The 24,898-nt window shown below is 46.6% G+C and overlaps 1 long non-coding RNA gene and 1 pseudogene across 1 annotated transcript; both read left to right on the top strand.

Annotated features, from left to right (window-relative positions):
- The first annotated feature begins 2,401 nt into the window (after positions 1-2,401).
- LOC132353967 (carcinoembryonic antigen-related cell adhesion molecule 1-like) overlaps positions 2,402-24,898 on the top strand; it is a 902,477-nt pseudogene continuing 879,980 nt past the window's right edge.
- LOC132354166 (uncharacterized) lies at positions 22,503-24,590 on the top strand. Its single transcript, XR_009499197.1, has 3 exons — positions 22,503-22,574; positions 22,832-22,988; positions 24,442-24,590. It is a non-coding gene; the product is annotated as an uncharacterized LOC132354166 (long non-coding RNA).

Below are 24,898 nucleotides of genomic sequence, written 5' to 3' on the forward strand. Positions count from 1 at the left end.
CGAGCGCGGGTTGGAAAAGAATTTCCAAACACGAAGTATTTTAGAAAAGAGTGAGTTTATTGAGAACAAAGAACAGAGTTAGTGAGGGGTGCTGCAAATACAGCGGGCCAACTTCCTGATAGACCAGGGCCTAGTAGCCAACTTTTATAGCCTCAAGACAAAGACAATTCCTGCTGGCAGGATGGCATTAGGTGGTTGGTCAGGATGCTACAAGGTTGCTACATGGTGAATATTTTACCTACTATGGAGTCGGGGGCTGTCCCGTTTAGATTAGGAGAGCCCATGGCAACAGTTGCTATGGGGGCTTGGTTAATTCCGGAGTTTTTGTCCTGTGTCCTTGATGTAGGGTGTCCTTGATGTAGGGTGTCCTTGATGTAGGGTGTCCTTGATGTAGGGCTCCACAGAATCTAAAAAAATTTTTTTCAAGCTGAGCTACAGATATAGAGAACAGAACAGACTGGTGGTTGCCAGAGGTGAGGCGTGGGGTGGGCGAAATGGGTGTAGGTGGTCAAAAGGTACAAACTTCCAACCGAAAATAAATAAGGCATGGGGATGTAATGTACAGCATGATGACTGTAGTTAATAATACTGCATTGCATATTTGAAAGTTGCTAAGAAAGTAGATCTTAAAAGTTCTCATTGGGGCTTCCCTCGTGGTGCAGTGGTTGAGAATCTGCCTGCTAATGCAGGGGACACGGCTTCGAGCCCTGGTCCGAGAAGATCCCACATGCTGTGGAACAGCTGGGCCCGTGAGCCACAATTACTGAGCCTGCGCATCTGGAGCCTGTGCTCCGCAACAAGAGAGGCCGCGATAGTGAGAGGCCCGCGCACCGCGATGAAGAGTGGCCCCCGCTTGCCGCAACTAGAGAAAGCCCTCGCACAGAAACGAAGACCCAACACAGCCATAAATAAATAAATAAATAAATAAAATTTTAAAAAAAGAAAGAAAAAAAGTCTTTAAAAAAAAAAAGTTCTCATCACCAGAAAAAAAAAGTTTTGGAACTATTGTGGTGATCATTTCACAATATATGCAAATATCGATCCTTATGGTATTGAGTTCTTCCATATTCTTGCTGATTTTTCTGTCTGGGTGTCCTGTCAGTTGTTGGGAGTGGTGCTGAAATATCAAGTTATAATTGTGGATTTATCTACTTCTCATTTCAATTCTGTCAACTTTTTCTTCACATATTTTGCAGCTCTGCTGTTTGGTGTGTACACAGTTACAGTTTCTATGTCTTCTTTGTGGGTCAACTCTTTTATTATTTTGTGATGTCCCTCTCTGTCCCTGGTAATTTTCTTAACTCTGAAGTCAACTTTATTTGATATTAATATAGCCAATCTTCCTTTCTTTTTTTCCCCCTTGTGATGAGAGCTCTTAGGATTTACTCTCTTTACTACTTTCATGTGTAACATACAACAGTGTTAATTATACTTATCACGTTGTACATTACATCCCTAGTACTTATTTATTTTACCGTTGGAAGGTTGTACCTTACTCCTGCTTTCTTTTGAATAACATTTGCATGTTATATCTTTTCCCATCTTTTTATTTTCAAAAGGATTATATTTGATTATATTTGAAATGAGTTTCTTATAGATATTATAGAAGTGGCTCATTTTAAAAATACAGTCCTCATTGGAAATGGACTCTTTTTAGTTTTCCCTTTTACAAACAATGCTGCCCAGGATATCTTTATAGCTAATTCTTTGCACACGTTTTCATTTCAAAAGTGGAACCGCCAGGTCAAAAGGTACATATGTTTTAAAGTTTTTGATATGTATTGCCAGAGAGAGGTTTTTACTCATTTATAATCTTGGTATTAAGAGTCTTCACCTCCGAAGCAGGTCCTCAGGGTGACCCACAACACCTGAAATTAGATGCAAATACATGTGCGTGTGTTTTCTGGGGAGAGGATTGGGATCCCCAGACATTTAAGAACCACTGCAGTGGAGTGGGTGAGTCCTTGTCATGTGTCTATGAGTGTGTGTGTGCTTCCATTAGAGGCTGGCACCAGGCATGTTTATCTTGGGACCAGCAAAGCCAGCAGTGGGGTGTTTCCAAGGCCCCAGGGTATTTTCTGCTCCTGATAATTCCTGGAGCTTCAGGACCCCTCCTGACTTGTCACCCTCTGTTTCTCTTTTCTCCTCCCCAGAGAAGCTGCAGCAGCCCTGGATGGCAGCCCAGAACCTGGCCCCAGTGGAGCATGTGGACTCCTTGAATTTGACGTGCGTTTCCCCAGACAACGATGTGACAGTCTGGTGGTTTCAAAACCTCGAGGTGATTCGGGAAGGAGATGGACCAGCAATCTCCAGGGATGGCAGGGCCCTCACCATCCCCACAGTCACACGAAATAACTCTGGCACCCAGCACTGCGAGGCCAGGAACCACCTGGGATCCAGGTTCAGTGAAACCCTCATGGTTGACGTGGCCTGTGAGTCTGGGTTTCCCTGCCCCATAACAGACCCACCTCTGACCCACACAGTACTTCCCGCTCAACCGTCCACTGGTTCATCCACTGTTAATAGCTTAGAGCAGGGGCTCTACAGACTGCCTGGGTTCAAATCCTGGCTCTGCTATTTCTCAGCTGGGTGACTTTGGGCAAGTTACTTCACCTCTCTGTGTGCCTCAGTTTCCTCATCTGCAAAGTGGGAATCACAATAGTATCTATCTCTTTGGGTCATTGTGAGGATTAAATGAGTTAGTTCATATTAAGAACTTAGAACAGTGCCTGGCACCTAAGTGCTCATGAGGTGCTTATTATTAACATTCTACAAGTTCGTTCATCATTTATGTATTTAACAGGTGTTTATCGAGCCTTTACCATGTACCCATTTAGGGACTTTCAGACTAGCCCTATCTCAAGTCCAAAGTCAGGTGGAGGTCACAGGACTCCAATCTCCCAGAAATTCCAGACCCCAAACCATAAATATTTGCAGAACTGAAAGAATTTTCAGAGAGCCTTCATTTTACAAACAAGGAAACCAAGGATAAGAAAGGGTAGTGAATAACAAAAAAAAAAAAAAAAAGAAAGGGGAGGATCTTGCCCGAGATCTCATAGTGTCAGGAGTAAAGATGGGAACTTGAATCCAGTTCCCTCTCTCTCTCTCTTTCCCCTCCCCTTCTCTTGAAAACTGTATTACGAGCTCCTACATACATGTGCCATGTATGCTGAATGTTATTTGAGTCCAAGGGGTGAACAGACAAGCATCCCTGTCCTCATGGAGCTGACATTCTACAAGGGGCAATGAGGGACACAAGACACAACAGTGATGAGACTAGTGCAATAGTTTGTTCGTTCATTCATTCATTCATTCACTGGGCAAACCTTTATGTTGTATTACTGCGTGCCCTCCTCAACGTGCGGGGCTTCCAGCTCTGAGCTAAGTGTCCCAATTAGGACACTTTTCTCTTGGTACAGATGGCCCTGCCACCCCCACCATGACCTCTCCAGACTCAGATTTTGTGACCGGTTCTAACCCCACCCTGATCTGCCTGGCCATCTCCCAGGCCCCTGCACAATACACTTGGAGCGTCAGTGGGGTCCCCAGGGCTGAGGGCCAGACCCTTTTCATTTCCAGTCTCTCCAGGGCACGCTCGGGCATCTGTACCTGCAAGGCTTCAGACTCTAAGTCCAGCTTGCACAGCAGTGTGGACACCAACATCACTGTCGCAGGTATTGCTATGGTCTGAATGTCTGTCCCACACCTCAAAAAAAATTCCTACGTTGAAATCCTAACCCACAAGGTGATGGTGTTAGGAGGTGGGACCTTTGGGAGGTGATTAGGTCGTGAGGATGGACCCTCATGAGTGGGATTAGTGCATTTATAAAAGAGGCTCCAGAGAGCTCCCTGGTCCCTTCCACCATGTGAGGACCCAGTGAGAACCAGGGAGAACGTCTTCACTGGAACCTGACCATGTTGGCATCTGATCTTGGACTTCCAGCCTCCGGAACCGTGAGATAGAAATTTCTGTTGTTTATAAGCCACCCAGTGTGTGTTTTGTTATAACAGCACAAATGGACTAAGGTATGAAGCCAGGGTTGAGGGTTATTAGTTAAAGGTGAAATCTCCAAAACTAAAAAAAGAAAAAGAAATCAAGAGAAAAACCATTCCTTGCCCCAGGACTTTGTTAATAGAGTTTCGTTTGTTTGTTTGTTTTGTTAATGTTTTTAGGATTCTTTTCTTGGCTGTTCCACTTATCGATATGTTCAGCAAGATTTCTCTAACCCATATTATACAAAATACGTTTTTTTTTTTTGGTTTTTATAAATTTATTTATTATTTATTTTTGGCTGCATTGGGTCTTTGTTGCTGCATGCGGCTTTCTCTAGTTGCGGCGAGCGGGGGCTACTCTTCATTGCGGTGCGCAGGCCTCTCATTGCAGTGGCTTCTCTTGTTGTGGAGCTCGGGCTGTAGGCGTGCAGGCTTCAGTAGTTGTGGCATGTGGGCTCAGTAGTTGTGGCTCGCAGGCTCTAGAGTGCAGGCTCAGTAGTTGTGGCGCGTGGGCTTAGTTGCTCCGTGGCATGTGGGATCTTCCCGGACCAGGGCTCGAACCCATGTCCCCTGCATTGGCAGGCAGATTCTTAACCGCTGCGCCACCAGGGAAGCCCCAAAATACGTTTTTACATTCTTAATCCAACAAAGTGACTTGTAATTGGTAGGGGCTGCTTTTTTAAAATATCATATGCCACCTTTTCATATTTTGAGTAAATTGCACAGTGATTGTAGAAAAGGTAAAGTAGGCAGTGGACCTTCCCAGAGACAACCACATAGCTCCTATAATCCCCCTATTTTCATATCTACATTCAAATATATGTAGTTTTAAACAAAAATAGTATCGTACTCTACTTACCATTTTAATTTGTTTTTAAACTTTAATCTTCTAATCTTCAATATCCATCTATGTTAATTAATATAGAGCCACATTACATCCTACATTTGGACTCTTTCTTTTCATTTTATTTTATTTTTGCCCACACTGTGCAGCTTGTGGGATCTTAGTTCCCCAACCAGGGATTGAACCTGGGTCCTCAGCAGTGAAAGCTTGGAGTCCTAACCACTGGACCCCCAGGAAATTCTCTGGACTGTTTCTTTATTGAACACATACTGTATATTCAGTGCAAAAAAAATTAGACACTGGAGATACTTTTTTAAAGGAAATGAAAATGGAGGAAAACCCTACTATTCCAGAGGTGACCATTGCTGGTACTTTGGTATATCATCTGACAGATTCTTTCCCTGTTCCTATTCCTATAAATTAATAAAGACACGTGCATTTTCTGCTACAAAAGGAGAGTGTACTATGCATACTGTTTTGCAACCAGCTTTTTTAGTTTAACAAAATTTCATGAATGCTGCTGTAGAACAATTGTTGCTTTAGAACAATACATATTGATGTGCAGTGCAGCTTTTATATACTATGTGTATTTTCTTAATGGGTAGGGGGCAACCAGCTCGGGCAGCATCCAGCGATGGACCAGATAGACCACCATTGTGGGATCTGTCTGGTCTTTCTTTTCCCATTTGTGTGACAAAATCGTCTAACTCCAGAGTCCGAAAGGGCCATTCCAGCCCTAAGATTCAAGGCTGCTCTGCTTGACCTCCAATTTCATGTGTATTCAGTGTTTTTAAATTTCCAGAAATGTTTCATCTCTGAGAGAGCACACTCTGATCTCTTAAAAATATATTTATGGGCTTCCCTGGTGGCGCAGTGGTTGAGAATCTGCCTGCCAATGCAGGGGACACGGGTTCGAGCCCTGGTCCGGGAAGATCCCACATGCCGCGGAGCAACTAAGCCCGTGCGCCACAACTACTGAGCCTGCGCGTCTGGAGCCTGTGCTCCGCAACAAGAGAGGCCGCGATAGTGAGAGGCCCGCGCACCGCGATGAAGAGTGGCCCCCGCTTGCTGCAACTAGAGAAAGCCCTCGCACAGAAACGAAGACCCAACACAGCCAAAAATAAATAAATTAATTAATTAAATAAATTTTAAAAATATATATATATTTATATAAAATCAAGAAGGCGTCACATCAGGTTATCTGTCCTCCAACTTCTTTCTGGGGTGAGGTTGACCATTGTACCACGCGAGAAACCAGAATTTACCAGGAGCAGATTTATCTTATTTCCAGATTTTAAAAAACGTTGGTATCAGAGTCATTTGGGGATGAATAATTTTTTTTCTCACTTGTTGCACTTTCACCTTCTGAGATCCTTCATTTATTTGTATGTCGTGGTTGTGACTTAGGAGTGTCAAAGGATGTCATTTCAGAACGCATCTCAGCATCCGTGTGGTTCAGAGAAGACACAGAGGATGCATCTCAGCTGTGTGGAAAGTCATCCTGGGCGTGATGTCGATCATGGAGGAAGGAAAGGGGCATCTCTGAGCCTCAGTTTCCTCATTAATGAAAAGGCGATTTTAATAGCCCTGATCTCATAGGGTTGTTACGAGGGTCAAACAAGGTCACACGTATAAAGTATTTAGTACAAAGTATGTACTCTATATATGAAAGGTCTTCTTATTGCTTGCTCAGTTTTATCACCTGTAAAATGGGGTTAAAACCCATCCCGCCTGAAGTGTAGGTGTGAGGATTAAATCAGATTATATCTGTAAAGCACTTAGCACTGAGCCTGGGGTATATCTGGTATTCCAGAAGTGTTTATTTATTAAGTAAGTATATAGAAGGGATGATCAACGGATGGATTGGCGGGTGAATGAATAAATGAATGAATGAATAGATGTGTTACTGTACGAGGTTATATGGACCCCCACTTGGGCTCTAACCAGGCTGAGACCCCCGCCTCAGCGGGGAAGATTCTTTTTCCATTTGGGTTTGCACAGCCAAAAAAGGAAACCGAAGCTGAGATTGAAGCAGCACAAGCTTCATCCAACAGCCAGAGACTGGAGAAGCCAGAACTTAGTTCACAAATCAACTTCTTAACCTTAACGGTGAGAGGGATTAGTCTTTTTTTTTTTTAATGAATTTTATTTTATTTTTTTAACATCTTTATTGGAGTATAATTGCTTTACAGTGGAGTGTTAGTTTCTGCTTTATAACAAAGTGAATCGGTTATACATATACATATGTTCCCATATCTCTTCCCTCTTGCATCTCCCTCCCTCCCACCCTCCCTATCCCACCCCTCTAGGTGGTCACAAAGCACAGAGCTGATCTCCCTGTGCTATGCGGCTGCTTCCTACTAGCTATCTATTTTACGTTTGGTAGTGTATATATGTCCATGCCACTCTCTCACTTTGTCCCAGCTTACCCTTCCCCCTCCCCATATCCTCAAATCCATTCTCTAGTAGGTCTGTGTCTTTATTCCCATCCTGCCACTAGGTTCTTCATGACTTTTTTTTTTTTTCCTTAGATTCCATATATATGTGTTAGCATACTGTATTTGTTTTTCTTTTTCTGACTTACTTCACTCTGTATGACAGACTCTAGGTCCATCCACCTCACTACAAATAACTCAGTTTCATTTCTTTTTATGGCTGAGTAATATTTCATTGTATATATGTGCCACATCTTCTTTATCCATTCCTCCGATGATGGACACTTAGGTTGCTTCCATGTCCTGGCTGTTGTAAATAGAGCTGCAATGAACATTGTGGTACATGACTCTTTTTGAATTATGGTTTTCTCAGGGTATATGCTCAGTAGTGGGATTGCTGGGTCGTATGGTAGTTCTATTTTTAGTTTTTTAAGGAACCTCCATACTGTTCTCCATAGTGGCTGTATCAATTTACATTCCCACCAACAGTGCAAGAGGGTTCCCTTTTCTCCACACCCTCTCCAACATTTATTGTTTCTAGATTTTTTGATGATGGCCATTCTGACTGGTGTGAGATGATATCTCATTGTAGTTTTGATTTGCATTTCTCTAATGATTAATGATGTTGAGCATTCTTTCATGTGTCTGTAGGCCATCTGTATATCTTCTTTGGAGAAATGTCTCTTTAGGTCTTCTGCCCATTTTTGGATTGGGTTGTTTGTTTTTTTGTTATTGAGCTGCATGAGCTGCTTGTAAATTTGCTTTTAAGGAGTAAGGACAAGGCGGGGAGGAGTGAGACGAATGATGGGGAGGCATAGGCAGTAGTTTTCTGGGAAAGAGGCAGGGCTTTCCTGGAACGGGGGTGTTACCCCTTTACTGTCCCTTTTTGATCTCTGCCTTCTGGTCATGGCCGTTGGGGTAGGTGTGTCATTTAGTTTGCTAATGTAGTAAAATCAGCATAGACTGAGGCTCGGGTCTGTTGGAGATCAGACTCCTCACCATCTTACTTTCATCCGGTTCTGTGTTTTTGTTTTTGTTTTTTTAAATTTTTATTAGAATATAGTTGCTTTACAGTGCTGTGTTAGTTTCTGCCATACAGCAAAGTCAATCAGTTATACATATACATATATCCACTCATTTTTAGATTTCCTTCCCATTTAGGTCACCCCAGAGCATTGAGTAGAGTTCCCTGTGCTATAAGTATGTTCTCATGAGTTACCTATTTTATACATAGTAGTGTATATATGTCAATCCCAATCTCCCACTTCATCCCAACCCCTCCTGCCTTGGTCACCATAAGTTTGTTCTCTACATCTGTGACTTTATTTCTGCTTTGCAAATAATAACATCGCTTAGATGAATTTATTTGGTTCTATCTGGTTTTTGGTTTTCTCTTCCTATAGCTTCCTTTCTTTGTGTCCAGACCCAGTGACTTAAAGATATTATGTTAGTTCCTGTTCAAGGGAGGGGTAGGTGGGTTTTGAGCAAGGGTCTGGTGGCAACTCTGGCAACAGATGGATAGGAGCATGTATGGACCGCTGAGCAGGTAGATAGATGGTGATGCTGGGCAGGCTGAATTAAATGTCCAGGCTTTTGTTCTACTCTTCCAGAAGAATTTGGCTGAGGAGCACAAAGGAAAAACACCTAGAGGCTGAGGCATAGAGAGAAACAAAGAAGCAGTTACTTAGGAAACGAAAGCACGCACTCAGAGAAGAATGCCCGCGTCCTCGCCTGTGGGGAACACCCGAGGGGCTTTCTGACCCCCCTTTTTATTTCATTTTAGTTCCTTGAATGGGTGGAGGTGTTTTCAGTTAGGGGTGGGGTATTCATTGTTGGGAGGATGGGGTGGGATCTTGATTGCACCTGGTTACATCAGCTTTCACTATTGCGGGTCTGGCTCCTGAAGCCACTGCACGTGATCTCTAAGAGCCATTTCCCCTTAAATTTTTCCTTCCTAGTCAGGTGCCGCACGTGGTAGGCTGTAGAGTGGTCATTTGCAGCCTGTGCATTTTTATTGCGCATGCTCGGCCATGCTCTGCAGGTTTTTATGGTCAGGGTTCCCTATTCAGGTGTCACAAAGTTTAATCAAAGTCTAATTTATGTTCTTGTTGCTGACGCCATCCCCTCCATGCTTCATGATCTTGTTCAGTGCAAAACAAATAGGTGCTTTTGGTTTTTTGTCTAATGCCTATACATGAGGAGCCTCTCCTTGGGCCCAGCCTGTTGCCAAAACCTGGCCCTGTTCACTGGTGCCGAACAGAAATGAGGAGACAAGAGTTTTGGGTGAAGTAGAAAAGAGTAGCTGTATTGCTTTGCCAGGCAAAGGGGGCCACAGTGGGCTAATGCCCTCAAAACTGTGTGTCCCACCCTGGAGGAGGTAGTGTTGCAGCAAAAATAGAAATGAAGTTTCCCCTCCCCTGAGAACAAGGAAAATAAAGGGAACAGTGAACAGGCTAGAGAAGAAACATAACCGGGCCTGAAAGAGTTAATCACTCCTAGTTTGTTGTTGTTTTTTTAAACTGTTACTAATCTGTAGTGTCTGCAACTAGATTTGTACTTCACAAAGCTAACCTATTACTCTTTAACACTATGTGAATTACATCCTGCACTCCCTGGTAGCAAATCACCGCTTGTAGCATTTGCATTTCAGAAAAAAGGTCGCAGACCTATAACACAGAGACAAACGGACCCAGTTACCAGGCTGCCTGACACCAGCTGTGACTGTTTTGAAATAATGCAAGAAGAAGAAGAATGCAAGACCTTCACTACTTTGATCCTTATCATACACCCCTGACTTCAAGCCCCTCGTATAAAATCTCCGATTCCCAGAGTTGGGGGGGGGGGCACAGTTCTTGAGGCGCTAGCCTGCTGTGTCTTCCCTTCTGCCTGGCAGAAAGATAAAGCCATCTCTTTCTTCCTCCAAAATCTCTGTCTCCGTACTTCCGGCATCAATGCACAGAGAAGCCGGGATTTCGGCAACAGTAGTGAGGAGTTTTCTAGCGTTCAAGGAGCAGGGCATGATCAGCTCGTGGACAATTCTCCGATTGGTTGGCATCGAGGAGAAGTTTCAAGCATCATCAACCTTCTGGTTTCAGCCAGTCTGGGGTCTATGGGCCTGTGGCCGGCAGTTTTCAGCTGGTGGGGTCTGTTTCCTGTAACAACAACGTAGGAATGTGTCAGGCCTTTATCTCTATCTTTCAGGGAACTGGGAGTTTGGTGATTCTGCAGTGTGGTTGGTTTAGAGTCTAATTTGTTACCAGTTCCCCAGCCAACAGCTATTCTTTGTTTCTGCATCTTCACATTTCTCAATCATTAACTTTTTTTTTTTTTTTAGCTGCGTTGGGTCTTCGTTGATGGGGCTTTCTCTAGTTGCGGCGAGCGGGGGCTACTCTTCGTTGTGGTGTGCGGGCTTCTCATTGCGGTGGCTTCTCTTGTTGCCGAGCACGGGCTCTAGGCGCGTGGGCTTCAGTAGTTGAGGTGCATGGGCTCAGTAGTTGTGGCACGCGGGCTCTATAGTGCAGGCTTCGTAGTTGTTGCACATGGGCTTAGTTGCTCCACGGCATGTGGGATCTTCCCGGACCAGGGATCGAACCTGTGTCCCCTGCATTGGCAGGCGGATTCTTAACTCCTGAGCCACCAGGGAAGTCCCCCCAATCATTAACTCTTGAGTCAGCCTTTTACTTCAAAGGACAAGGACACGGGGGCTTGTACATGGTTTCAAGTCGTATCTTTCTTGCCTCAGTGGGACGGTGGATTTGTGGGTAGGATGGAAAGGAGGGAGGGAGGAAGGAAGGAAGGAAGGAAAGGAAGGAAGGAAGGAAGGAAGGAAGGAAGGAAGGAAGGAAGGGTGAACCATTGGGTGGATAGATGTATGAATGGCTGAGCTGGTGGGTAAATAGATGAACTTATGGACAGGTGATTGGGTGGACAGATTAGCCTATGATCTGTCAGGACTCAACATTTCTACCTCTTCCTAATTTTCCTGCAGAGACACTTCCGCAGCCCAGTGTCACAGCCAGTAACTTAGCCCCAGCGGAGCATGTGGAATCCAGCAGCCTGCACTGCTTCCCCCCAGGGAGCACCGTGGCCCTCCAGTGCTAAGTCAGCGGCCAGAATCTCTTCCCTGGAGGCTGCAGGGAGCTGTCCTCAGACCATAGGACACCGACTCTGCAGAACATCACGGGGAACAGCATGGGGCTCTGCCAGTGTGAGAGCTGGAACTGAGCCACCAGCAATATCAGCAACCCCATTCTCGTCAGAGTCATTTGTGAGTTGAGGGCCTTGCTGCAGGATGGGTGTGGGTACCCCAGAGCTGTGGCTGAGCAGTGAAGCAGGGGCTGAAGTCCAGCTGGTTCTGGTGGCCAAGTTGGTGGTGTCTGCCCTAAGGCAGGGGACTTTTATTATTTGCATAAAGGCCTCATATTGGTTGGGGGTCCTGTTTAAGTCTCCCCAGGCCAGAGGTACCCCGTCCCATTATGAGACATGTTACCGACCTCCCAGCAGCGGATCCAGCTGGGCATTTAGGAAAGCTTGCAAACCCCATGTGCAAGGACGTGAAACCCTAGCTCCACCAGCAATAAACAAACTCCACTGGGTGGGAGATTAACTCACGGATCTCTTTTCAGCACCCAAGTAGGTCCTCAGTAAATATGTGTTAAATGTATGAATTAATGAGCGTGTGGCCTTGGGGAAGTGGTTTTTGTACTCCGAGCCTCAGTTTCCCCATTGTTAAAATGGGAATGATAAAACCTACGCTGTAGGATTTGGTGGAGAGTCAAATGAATGAAAGCATTTACAGTACCTGAAAATGTATCTGGCACATTGTAGCAGCATGGTAAATGATAGCTGTTGTCATTGCTAATTAATGCATGATGTTTGATTGACTCTTAATTATTCAATAAATTGAAAATATTTAGAGGCTGACTGTGCACCAAAGCACTGTGTTAGGTCTGGGGTGTGCAACAGGAAACAAAGCAGATCCCTGGTCCTGCCCTCCTGGGGTTTCTAGTCCAGTGGAGGAGACAGACCTGTCCCAAGACAGTGGCAGCCCAGAGTGGGCAGGGTTGATATGGGGGAATCTAGGAGGCTGGAGGAAACCCAGCAGGGGTGCTTGACCAAGCCTGGGGGTCAAGGAAGGCTTCCTGGAAAAGAAGACCTGAAAGATGAATCTGGAAGAACCAGGTGACAAGGTTAGGGATAATAATGTTCTAGGTGGCGAGAGCAGCTTGTGCAAATGTCCAGAGGCACAAAGTAGCAAGAGAGATCATGGAAACGCAGAAAAATAGGAGTAGAGGTGAATAGAGTGAAAGATGAGTCTGGAGACTCAGGGTTGTATCATGCAAGGTCTTGAAGTCCTTGCCAATTATTTGTTCTTTACCCCTAAAGGCACCGGAGAGCTTTGGAAGGGTTTTAAATAGAGGAGTGACATGGTCAGATTTGCATTTTAATATTTGCATTTAAATATTCTCTAGCCTGTCATGCTGAAGATGGATTGGGAGAAATGAAAAGGCCATTCCGGAGGCTCAGTAACAATCAGGAGGATAGATGATAAAGAATGAACCAGGGGGAGGACCACAGGGAGGGGATGGAGGTGATGCATCCTGAGGCACAAGGGAGGGAGGACTGATGAGACTTCTCCATCTCTGGCCTTAGTGATGGGATAGAGGGCGGTGCCACCTTCTGAGATGGGAAGCCAGAAGGAGAAGCAGCTTTTGAGGGAAGACACTGTTTTAAAATATAGTATGTTCATTTGGAAATTTGAGGTTCAGTAAGGCCAACAGATCTGGAGACAATTGCCATTGAAAAGATAGTTTGTTACAGTTCACAAAAGGAGGGGGTGCACTACACCACGACGGCTACATGGGGAAGCACCAGGGTCAGCCAGGAGGCAGAGGAAACCGTGAGCAAGATTCTTTACTGCGGTTTCTGTAGGAAGAAATGGGGGAGACAGAGTAAGCAGGTTTAGGATTGGCTAGTTTGAGTAATCTCAGTGGGTTCTGGGGGCATAGAGGCTGTCCCTCGTTGTCTGGGACCTGCCCCAGGGTGGTTAGGGCACATAGATAGTAGCCTGGAGTGTGACAGATGATAAAGGAGGTGATTCAGGTGTGGGCTCTGGTTTGGTTGGTTTGCATTTGCAAAACTTGCTCGTGAGTAAGTTATTTAATATCTCTAGGAATTGGCTAGCCCTGGGAGGGGCAGTCCTCCCAGGATTCAAATCCTCCCCCACCCCCCAAAAGCTCCAAGATGTCAAAGCATCAGAATATAACAAATAAAAGACATGGTTAATACGGACACCAAGTTCAGCGTTGGACCCGGTGAGCTTGGGGTGTTACGGAGACATCCAGCATCCAGCAGGTAGATGAGTGTGGAGCTTAGAAAGAGGAGTTGACTGGAGAAGTCAGTTTGGGACTCAACACACTGGGGGTGGTGATTTAAGCCTTAGGAGTGCATGAGATTGTCTTGAGCGGGGGTGTATAAAATGAGAAGGGTAGAAAGCCAAGGAGTGAGTCCCGGGGTCCACCAGACTCAGGGCTCCAGCGGAGGAAGAGGAGCCCACAGAGGGATTGACAGGGGGTGGTCAGGGGCAGGGAGTGGAGAGTAGTATCTGAGCAGCCAAGGGGGTGGGCTTGAGAGTTATTTAACCAACATGTGTTGAGCACCTACAGTGTGGCAGGCACTGTGCTAGGTGCTGGGGACACAGCAGTGACCACAACAGACAGAAGTCCATGCTCCATGGCACTGACATGCTAGTGGGAGGAGGAAGACAGTAAACAAATAAGCAAATAAAAATACAATGTCGGGTGGTGATTGGTGCAAGGACGAACCAAAGTGAGAGCAGAGAGAGTGGCAGAGAGTGGTCAGAAAAGTCTTTTGAAGAGAAGACCCGGAGGAAATGAGGGAGCATGCCATGTGGATATTTTGGGGGAGAGGAGATTGCAAATTCCAAGGCCTGTAGGTAGGCGTGTGCTTGGTGCCGTTTGAGGAGCAGCAAGGGGGTCAAGGGTGAATGAAGTAGAGTGAAGGGGGAGAGTGAAAGAGACGAGGTCTGCCTTCCCACAAAAGAGGTAATAGGGGCAGATAGCACAGGGCCTGTGGGCCGTTGGTGAAGGCTTTGGCTTTTACTCTGTGTGAGATGGGAGACAAGGAAGGGCTTTGTGCAGAGGAGGGATGACATGTGACTTAGGTTCGGGTAGGGACTGAACAGGGTCCCTCTGGCTGCTTGGGGGAGAATAGAGTGCAGAAAAGCAAGAGGAAAGCAGGCAGAAGAGGGACGATCAAGTCTCAAATGCTGCTGTCCACTGGATGGGGATGAAAAAGTGTCCTGGGGGTCAGTGGCCCCACAGGCTCTGATGAGACAGACCTTCCTCTTCCCGGTGGCCTGACCCTCTCAATTCTCTGCAGATGGCCCAGACCCTCCCATGGTCAACCCTCCAGACCCAGAGGACAGGGTTGGCCAGCCCTCACCCTGTCCTGCTTTGCTGACTCAAAGCCCCCTGCCCAGTACCGTTGGGAAGTCGATGGGAAGCCAGGCCCTGCCACTCAGCACCTGGTCATCCCTGAGGTCTCCCTGGGCCAGGAGGGCAGGTATACCTGTGAAGCCTCCAACAGCATCACTCACCTTTGCAGCTCAGCCAATGGAAAGATCCGGATCTCAGGTGGGTGTGGAGATGTCATGGTGACAATGGCTCAGGCTCTCTTGCCCTTATACAGGTGGTATTGGGGTTTGTGTCAGCCATACACTATCTCAATAAAGCTGTATAACCTCTCCCCCAAAACTCAGTGGCTCAAGACAGTAAACATTGATTATGACTCACAAATCTGTGGGTGATTCTCCTGGACTTGACTGGATCACTCATGCATCTGTGGTCAGCCGTGAGTTGGGTAGGTGGCTCTGCTGATCTTGGCTGGGCTCTTTCACATGTTTGGGGGCTGGCTGGTGTAGGATGGCCTAGGCTCTTGGTATCTCATCCTCCAGCAGGCTAGCCTGGGCTTATTCTCATGCATAGGCAGGGGTTGGAGAGAGAAAGAGAGAGAGAGACAGACAGACAGAGAGACGGGGCGTGGGGGTGTATGGAGGGAGGGAGGGAGGGAGGGAGAAGGGGAGGGAGGGAGGAGGAGGTGGAGGAGAAGGAGAAGAAAAAGGAGGGGCAGGGAGAAGAAGGAGGGGAGGGAGGGAAGAGGGAAAAGAAGGAGGAGGAGGAGGAGGAGAATAATACTAATCTAAGGTGAAAGCAGAAGCTGCCAGTTTTGAGGTCTATGCTCAGAATTTGCATAACATCCCTTCTTCCCATTCTATTGGTCAAAGTAAATCACATGACCAGCTCATTCAAGAGGTAGGAGGAGCTGAAAAGTCACATTGCAAAGGGCATGTATTCAGGGAAGAGCCTAATCGGGACACCTTTGCACATAACCCACCAGAGGGCCGTCCTGGGAACAATGACTGCACGGTGTGTTGGTCTTACAGGATGCACCTGGGAAGCAGAGGAGCTGGGATTGCACCCCGGCCTGCCTCAAGGAAGCTGCTGCTTCCTGCACCAGCCGTCATTAGCTCCAGGTCATTCAAAGATAATGGCTGTTCGCTCATTGCTAAGACATCTCACAGGCATCCATGAGACCAACATGGTACAAACCAGTCTTCTCCCCAACCTATTCCTTCTCTGTTCTTGATGTGTCTACTGTTCTAACATCCCCCGGATTCATCCTGGCCCTGGTCATCCATAGAAGAATCACAAAAGCACAAAGGTCGCAGGCTCCCTCCTAAATGCCTTGTACATATGAGCTCATTTACTCCTCCTCACCACTCCGTCAGGGGGATACCATCGTTACCTCCACTTTACAGATGGAGAAAGCTGACTTCACAGAGGTGAAGTGACCTGCCAAGGCCACCGAACCTGTGAATGGTGAGGCTGGGATTGGAATTCTGGCTCTAGTCTCTATCTTTCATGCTCTTGGGAAGCCATGCTCATCAGTCCTTCCCACAGCGGCCACCTTGGTCCAAGCTACACAGGTCACATGTGTCACCTGGACACCTACAATAGCCTCTTCCTCACTGGTCTCCCTTTTCCATGGTGCCATTGTCCTGCCCTGCCCAACATCAACTCTGAAGCCAGAGTGAGCTCTTATTATTTTATTTTGTTTCATTTTCTAGGTAATATTTGATTTTTATTTAACTTTCTTTCTCAAGTTCTTTTTTTAAATTAATTTTTATTGGAGTGTAGTTGCTTTACAATGTTGTGTTACTTTCTGCTATACAGCAAAGTCAATCACCTATACAGAGTGAGCTTTTGAAAGTGCAAGTCGGTGGCCTTGCTCTCCTGCTTAGAGCCCTTACATGTGTTCCCATTGCTCTTAGGACACATTCAGAACACTCAGGTGACCACCAGAGCCTGATGTGGTCTGGTTCTGCAGGCCTTGGCAGCCTGTGACTCCACTCAGGTCTCTGCTCTCGAACTCCTCTGGTTGGAGCCCGCTGTGTTCTCCTCTTGCCTCATCACGTCACTTCTCATCTCTATTGCTCCCCTGCTGATAGATCCGGTCCAGGCTCACGGCTTTAAACACCACCCATATGCCGGTGAGTCCTGCATGCATATATCCAGCCTGGTCCTCTCGGTGAACTCCTGGCTCATATCTCCAGTTGTCTGCTTGACGCCTCCACTTGGAGGTCTGATAGGAATCTCCAATGCGGCGCAGCCCAATCTGCACCCCTCACACTTCTCAAAACCCACTCTACCCACTTCTTCTCCATCTCATCGGATGGAAACTCCATCCTTGCAGATGTTCAGGTCATATATGGACTCCAACTTCTCTCCCTCCCCATGTCCAATCCCACTGGCTCTGCCCTGAAAATATATCCAGAACCATTTCTCACCTCCTCCGTGGCCTCCACCCTGGTCAAGCCACCACCATCTGCTGCGTGGCCCATGGCAGTCACCTCCTCATTGTTCCCCCAGTTTCCACTCTCGCCTCCTATAGTTTGCCCTTCACACCTCTAAACTCAACTCTTGTCATCGCGGTGCGCAGGCCTCTCACCATCGCGGCCTCTCTTGTTGCGGAGCACAGGCTCCAGACGCGCAGGCTCAGCAATTGTGGCTCACGGGCCCAGTTGCTCCGTGGCATGTGGGATCCTCCCAGACCAGGGCTCGAACCCGTGTCCCCTGCATTGGCAGGCAGACCCTCAACCACTGCGCCACCAGGGAAGCCCAGATATTCTTTTTAGTGACATCTACCTTCACTAACCTATTTCAGATTCTAAACTAGCCCACTCTCCTGCTCCTCCTTGTCTCTTCTGCTCTGTGGTTCCTTTCCCTGACCCCTGCTCTTATCTCCGTCTAACACAGTAGATGGTTTACTTAATTATCATACTGATTTTTTTCTTAGTACTTTACTTTTTTAAAAAAATTTTTATTGGCGTATAGTTGATTTACAATGTTGTGTTAGTTTCTGCTGTACAGCAAAGTGAATCAGCCATACATATACATATATCCACTCTTTTTTAGATTCTTTTCCCATATAGGTCATTATAGAGTATTGAGTAGAGTTCCCTGTGCTATACAGGGAACTCTATACAGTAGATCCTTATTATTTATCTATTTTATATATAGTAGTATGTATATGTCGATCCCAATCTCCCATTTATCCCTCTTCCCCTCCCCCCGGTAACCATAAGATTGGTTTTTACATCTTTAACTCTACTTCTGTTTTGTAACTCAGTTCATTTGTACCATTTTTTAAAATAAATTTATTTATTTATTTATTTTTATTTTTGGCTGCATTGGGTCTTCGTTGCTGCGCGTGGGCTTCTCTTGCTGTGGAGCACAGGCTCTAGGTGCGCGGCTTCAGTAGTTGTGACTCATGGGCTCTAGAGCGCCGGCTCAGTAGCTGTGGCGCACGGGCTTAGTTGCTCCGCGGCATGTGGGATCTTCCCAGACCAGGGCTCGAACCTGTGTCCCCTGCATTGGCAGGCGGATTCTTAACCGCTGTGCCACCAGGGAAGCCCCTTTTGTACCATTTTTTAAGGTTCCACGTATAAGCGGTATCATATGATATTTGTCCTCTTTCTGACTTCACTCAGTCAGACTGATATTTTTTATCATCAGTCTCCCTGTTAGATGGTCAGATCCATGAGGGCAAAGACCATGTTTGTCTTGTTGCCTGCTGTGTCCTCAGCGACTAGAACAGTTTGCTGAATGAATGAATGAATGAATGCCAGTCACTCTGCCCAGGAGACTCACCCTTTGACCAACCGATCTTGGATTCGACATTTGGATCTCAGCTTAAATGTCGTTACCTCCAGGAAGCATTCCCTGATTACCCCAGGTTAGATCTCTCCTCCTGTAAGAGCCTCACAGAGCATCCCATTCTGCTCATTTATCACAGTGGCATGAGTTTAATGATACTTATTTGCCCCATTGTGTGTTTTCTGTCTCATTTCCCTCCTAAAGTGTAAGCTCCAGGACGGCAGGGACTTCTGTCTGCTCTGTTCCCTGCTATATCTCCAGTATCTAAAAAAGTACCTTGCACACAGTAGGTGCTTAATAAATGTCTGTTGATTGAGGAATAGATAAATACGATCCCCAGAAGCTGAATAATGGAGGGGTTCAGAGTATGGGTTCTGGCATCAGTATGTTTCAAGTTATAACTCTACCACATGTGCGATCTTGCTTAGGTAGTTTAACCTCTATGTGCCTCAGTTTCTCCCTCTGAAAAATGGGGATATTAACAAAGCCTATCTTACAGAGTTATGTTGAGCAATAAATGAGATCATATAGTTTACTGGTCATTATCACTGTTAGCCATGACTATTATAACTGTTATCTGGTCCTTCTCTGGGCCTCAGTTTTCCAGTCTGTAAAATGGGGGCGGGGGGGGGAAGGGCACACAAAGGGCATGACCAGCTCAGAGGACCTGAAACTCACCCTTGTACCTGCTCTCTCTCAATCTCTCTCCCTCTCTCTCTTTCTCTCTGTCTCTCTCTCTATGTGTGTCTGTCTGTCTGTCTTTCTCTCTCTCTCTCTGTTTCTCTCTCCTGCAGAGGCTCCAGAGAAAGACCTGCAGCCGGCCTTGCTCAGGACCGCCATTCCTGGTGGGGGCATCGCGGGGATCACATTGGGTGTCCTGATCGGTGTGGCACTCACAGGGACGGCCGGCTACTTCATCGGGGTCTTGAGGTCCCAGGTATCAGCTCTGGGCTCTTCAGTGGTCACAGAGCTGGGACTGAGTGTCTGGGGAGTTCAGAGGGGGCTGCAGTTCTGGGAGCTGTGTGGGCAGGGAGCTGGGGTATCGACTGGGGCTGGTCTGCAGGGGAGGAGTGTGCCCCAGGACCTGGAGACCAGGACTGGGGCTGGGGGTGGGACACTTCTCACTTGTCCCAAGTTTAGTGTAGTGATTAGATCTTGGGCTCCCCAGTTAGCAGAAGTGAGCTCAAATCCTCTGACATCGCCTTCTAGCAGTGGTGATCTTGGAAAAGTGACCCAACTCCTCCTGCCTCAGTTTCCTCATCTGTGAAATGGGGATAAATGTATCCATAGGATTGTCTTGACAGTTCACTAGCAACACTGGGGCTTAGCCAGTTTTTGCATTTGGTAAATGGTCACGAAATCTATTATTTTTAATAACATTGTTAAAGTAAATGTCAAATTATAACACGTATATAGTGCCCACTAACTTCTAGCTATTATAATATTATATTACATCGTTGTTAATCATAAATATTGCTAAATTACAAAGAGCTAACTGCACCAGTCATAGTTCTGGATTTACTCATGAAAGCCTTCCAACAGCTTTAGGAAGAAGCTGTGCATATTATTCTTTCCAGTTGAAATGGAAGCTCACAGAATCAGAGACTTGCCCAGGGTCACCCAGGATCTGCACTTGACCTCATATGCCAAGCTGCCGCACATGCAGAGAGACCTGGGTTCAAGTTGCTGCTCCACCATTTCTGGGCTTTTGTCACCTTGGATGAATTCTTGTATATCCCCTGGGTCCTTTTATACTGCATCCTTCCTTTTCTCATTTATACTGCTCCTGCTTTTCCTACACAGTGGGCACAAAAAGTCAGTGGTACAAAACTGAATTTCCCAGGTGCTCCAAGAAGACTCAGCTATATGACCCTGGAGAAAAACTTCACTCTCCCCTCTGGGCCTCAGTTTCTTCATATAGAATAGATGAGAGCTAGACAGGAATCTCTTTTTAAACAGAGTAATCATTTTGAGTAGACTTCTCACAGTAAGTTTTACAAGTTTTATTATCCTCTAGGACAAAGGGCACAAGCCCCATAAACTCTAGGCTTCTAAATGATCAGGGTTTTCATCACAAGGTAAGCAATTCCAATAAACATTTCCAATGGTGACTGGACAGGGTACCAGTTAGGATGCATTCCACTGCAAACAAAATATAACCTGGCTCACAGTGGCAAAACCCATAACTGTTACTTTACAAGGTGTCCCAGGCCTCAGTGAAATCCTTCCATTCATCCCTCCATCCTCAGTTTGTTGAATATCCTCCCCAGCTTGCTACCTCATGGTCTCAATATGGCTGCCTCAACTGTAGATATCCTGCCCTCACACCACATCATTGTGGTAGGCAGAAGAGATGCCCATGCCCCAGTCTGTGAATATGTTATGAACCTGTTACATAGCAAAAGGGACTTTGCTGATGTAATTGAGGTTACAGACTTCAAGATAGGGAGAACAGTAGCCTGGATTACCCAGGTGGACCCAGTTGAATGACATGAGCCCTTCAAAGCAGAGAATTTTCTCTAGCTGGAAACAGTGGAGAGGTGCGGCAGAAAGGGAAGTGGAGAGATTCCAAGCGTGGGAGAGATTTGTTGCGTGTTGCTGGCTCTGAGACGCAGGCTTCATGTGCAAGGACAGGGGAAAAACCTCAGGGGCTAAGAGTGGCCCACAGCTGGCGAAATGGGGACCTTGGTCTCGCAACTCCAAGGAATTGGATTCTGCCAACAACCTGAGTGAGTTTGGGAGCAGATTCTTCCCACAGCCTCTGCAAAAGAGACCAGCCGGCGACGGCTTGATTTCAGCTGAGAAACCAGCTGTGCCAACCTGGACTTCTGACCTTCAAAACTGTGAGATCATGAATTTGTGTTGTTTCCAGCCACTAAGTTTGTAATCATTTGTTACCTCAGCAGTAAGAAACTCATATGGTTATTTAAATGCAGGAAGCAGGGGATGGCTCCTTGGGACCCTGCCTCCATTTTTTCAGAAGTTAATTAATTCCCAGGAATCTCTAGATGTCTGTGTGTTTCACCCTTTCACCTCCTTCAAGTTGTTCTGGATACTGTATCGAGACTCAGACCACCCGATTTAGTCCTGCATCCATGCGCACCCCAGCACTCTGACTCCCTTGCCCTGATCCCCATCACTTTCTAACATCATAGATAATTCAGTTATTTATTATGTATCTTGCTTATTGTTTGTCTCCCTCCATCCCTCCCCCATCCTTGCATAAAATGTAATTTCTTTAAAAGCTGAGGTCTATATTTCATTGCTAAAAGCAGTGCATGTTATCATCTAATTAGGACAAACTTAAAATTGGGCAAATGATGCATATTATATGAAATCAGTATTGTAAGGCCTGCTTTTGTAATCAAAACTGAGAGATTGCAGAACGCTGTACCGGTAAATATCCCTCCCCTTTCTAATACCGTGTGTTAACCTGTTTTCATGGAGTGGCTATTCAGAATTGGCAGGTTCCCACATTCTATTCAATTTAACCTATATTGGCTTGTTTTTTTTCCTAGTGAAGGCTCGGTTTTAAAACATTGTGATACTGATACAGGGAACTTGATACAGTATTTGTATCTATTTTTATGATTTTTTTTATTGGGGTATAGTTGCTTTACAATGTTGTTAGTTTCTGCTATACAAGGAAGTGATCAGCTATATGTATACATATATCACCTCCCTCTTGGACCTCTCTCCTAACCTCTCCTGCCATCCCACCCATCTAGGTCATCACAGAGCACCGAGCTGAGCTCCCAGTAAGCACCTAAAATAGTGTCTGGCACTAGTAGAGACAAATAAATCTTTGCTGAGTGAACGGTGGGGGGCAGCCCTAGGGCGGCAATATGGGTTGGAAGGTCAGCAGAAGTCACGCATGGGAAGACACAGCTGTGAGCCAGCCTGCCCGGCTGAGACTGTTAGGTGAGGGTGTGGAGGCGGGAAAGACCTGGGTTTATTTTCACCTGTTAGAAAGAAAGTGAAAGTTGGGCTACAGGAAGGAGACAGAAAGTCCTTCTTTCTTGTAGGGGCAGGAAAAGACAGAACCTGCCATGGGGAGGGGTGTGGGTAGGTGGGGATTTAGGGAGAGAAAACCTTGTTCCTTATGAAGGGGCAGATTTGAGAAGCCCACTCCAATGGCAGCTGTGTCCTCTTGGGGGGGGCGGAGGGGAGGAGGAGAGGGGGCCCCAGGGCGGGTGGGACAGAGCAGAGGTAGTCAGAAGAGAAGCCTGGCTGAGGAGTGGGTAGGTGATCAGAAGACTCAGATTTTTCGGGAAGAACAGGATGGATGGTGGAGACCTTGAATGCTGACTTGTCTACACCAGGTGCCCTCAGCCCAGGAGCCATGGAGTTTGGGAGTGTGCTGGGGTAATGTGGTCACAGGCGTTGATGGATCTGGGTGTACAGAGGAGATGAGACTGGAGGTCTCCAGAAGCCACATTGGGACCTTGGAAGGCGGTGCTCACAGAGGTTAAGAGCCAGGTAGACCAGAATCCCTGGCCTGAATCAGGCAAGTCATCACAACTCTGTAAGTTTCAGTGTTCTTAAATGAGATGGAATAATATTATCGCTTACCCTACTCTACTTTTCATTTTTCCACAGCATGTATCAAATTCTAATATCCCACATAATTTACGTACTTGTTATGTTTATTGTTTATTGTCTCTTTACCCACTAGAGCAGTATTTTCTGTCTGTTTTGTCCCCTGCGTTCTCCCCAGAGCCTAGAGCAGGTGCAGTTGGTGCTCAGGAAGTGTGTGCTGAATGGCTGAGTGTATACCTTCCTCACAGGGGCCGCTGTGAGTATTACACCACGCAACAGTCAGAACACCTAGAGGGGATTCGCACGTACTGAGCGCTTACTCTGTGCCAGGCGCTGTTCCCGGTACTTTCCCAGCGTTAACTCCTTTGATCCTCACAAGTTTCTTGTGAGGGGAGATTGTTGTTTATGTCCATTCTGCAGATGAGAACACTGACACACACGGGGTGACATAACTTTCTAAACAAACCACAGCTGGGGTGTGGAGAACTCAGGCCACAGCTTTCGAAGAGGCAAAACCGTTACCATCTCCATCTTATAGCTGAGGAAAGTGGCCACCAGAGAGGGGAATTGAGGTGCCCAAGGCCACACGGTTTGCAAGTGGAGGAGCCAGGATTCCAAACCCTGAAGTTTGGCTCCAGAGCTGGTTTGCTCAGCCTCGTGCTTCGTTGGAGCAGATACTTGGTGACTGCCTGTGACATGAATGAGATCCAAACAGGGGCAGCAATTCAAGGCAGGTGGGCAAGCCGAGATCTCTTTTCCTCCATGCCAAGCTGCCCCTCATGCCCTGTGTAATCACTGTAGAGTTTTCTCAGCCTTATCTTGATCCACCTACCCTCTCACTTCCTTTCTTCTGGAGCCACTTGAATTTCATTCTGTGCCTTCAACTCAGCACCTTCTCATATGCCGCTCCCTCTGCCTACCAGAGTTACCCCCTGGCTCATCCCTGCATCCTCCAAGTCTCAGCTCTGATGCCCCCTCCTCCGGAAAGCCATCTCTGATCCTCAGGCTGGGTCAGGCACCCACTCTGGTTTCCCCCACCCCAGCCCTGCCCACTCTGAGTCATCGCTGACTGGGGACAGGTCTGTCTCCCCTGCTGGACCTTGAGTTTGTGAGGGCAGGGCTGGGGATTTCTTGGTCACTGCTGTGTCCCAACACTACTAGGCACAGGAATCAGCCCAGAGGAAGAGTTAGGGGAATATCTGTTATATGAATGAATGAATGAATGAATGAAGGTAAAGAAAACATGGATTAAAGGTAGTTCCCTGACCTGGTTGATTACGTTCAATCTTGGTTTTTTTAATGCTCCCAACAGCTTGTCTTGCCCAAAGGGATTTTTTTTTTCTAAAAAAAAAGAATTAACTGTCATATACTGAGCCTTTTTTATGTCCTCCAGGTCTCAGCTCAGATGCCTCCTCCTCCAGGAAGCCTTCCCTGCCCCCTCCCCACAGGCTGAGTCAGGCACCCCTTGGGGCTCTCCCCGCCCAGCTTGCTCTGTGCCATCCTGCCCTTCTGACTCCAGAGCCTTTGTTTATGACCAGGATTCCATTTCACAAGCATCACTTCAGCTCATTTAATATTTCCAGGCTGCTCATAGTGAGCTTGGCACTGTTTTGCTAAGCTCTTGACAGCCAGGAACCACCATTATTGATTTTATTGTTAGAGCTGTTGACAATGATAATCTTAGTTCCTGGTCCCTTTAACATTCTTGAATTGTCCCACCCTGGCACCACCTCCTCCTGGCAAAAACAGCGAGGAGCGGGGCTGGGGGTGGCAAGGGGCATCATTCTCAAGGGGATCCAGGGCCAGAGGGCGGGGCTTTCTTTCTCCTTCCCCACCTTGGGGGAAACCCC

This window comes from Balaenoptera ricei, chromosome 19 (assembly GCF_028023285.1).
Source record: "Balaenoptera ricei isolate mBalRic1 chromosome 19, mBalRic1.hap2, whole genome shotgun sequence".
In the NCBI taxonomy this organism is placed as follows: domain Eukaryota; kingdom Metazoa; phylum Chordata; class Mammalia; order Artiodactyla; family Balaenopteridae; genus Balaenoptera; species Balaenoptera ricei.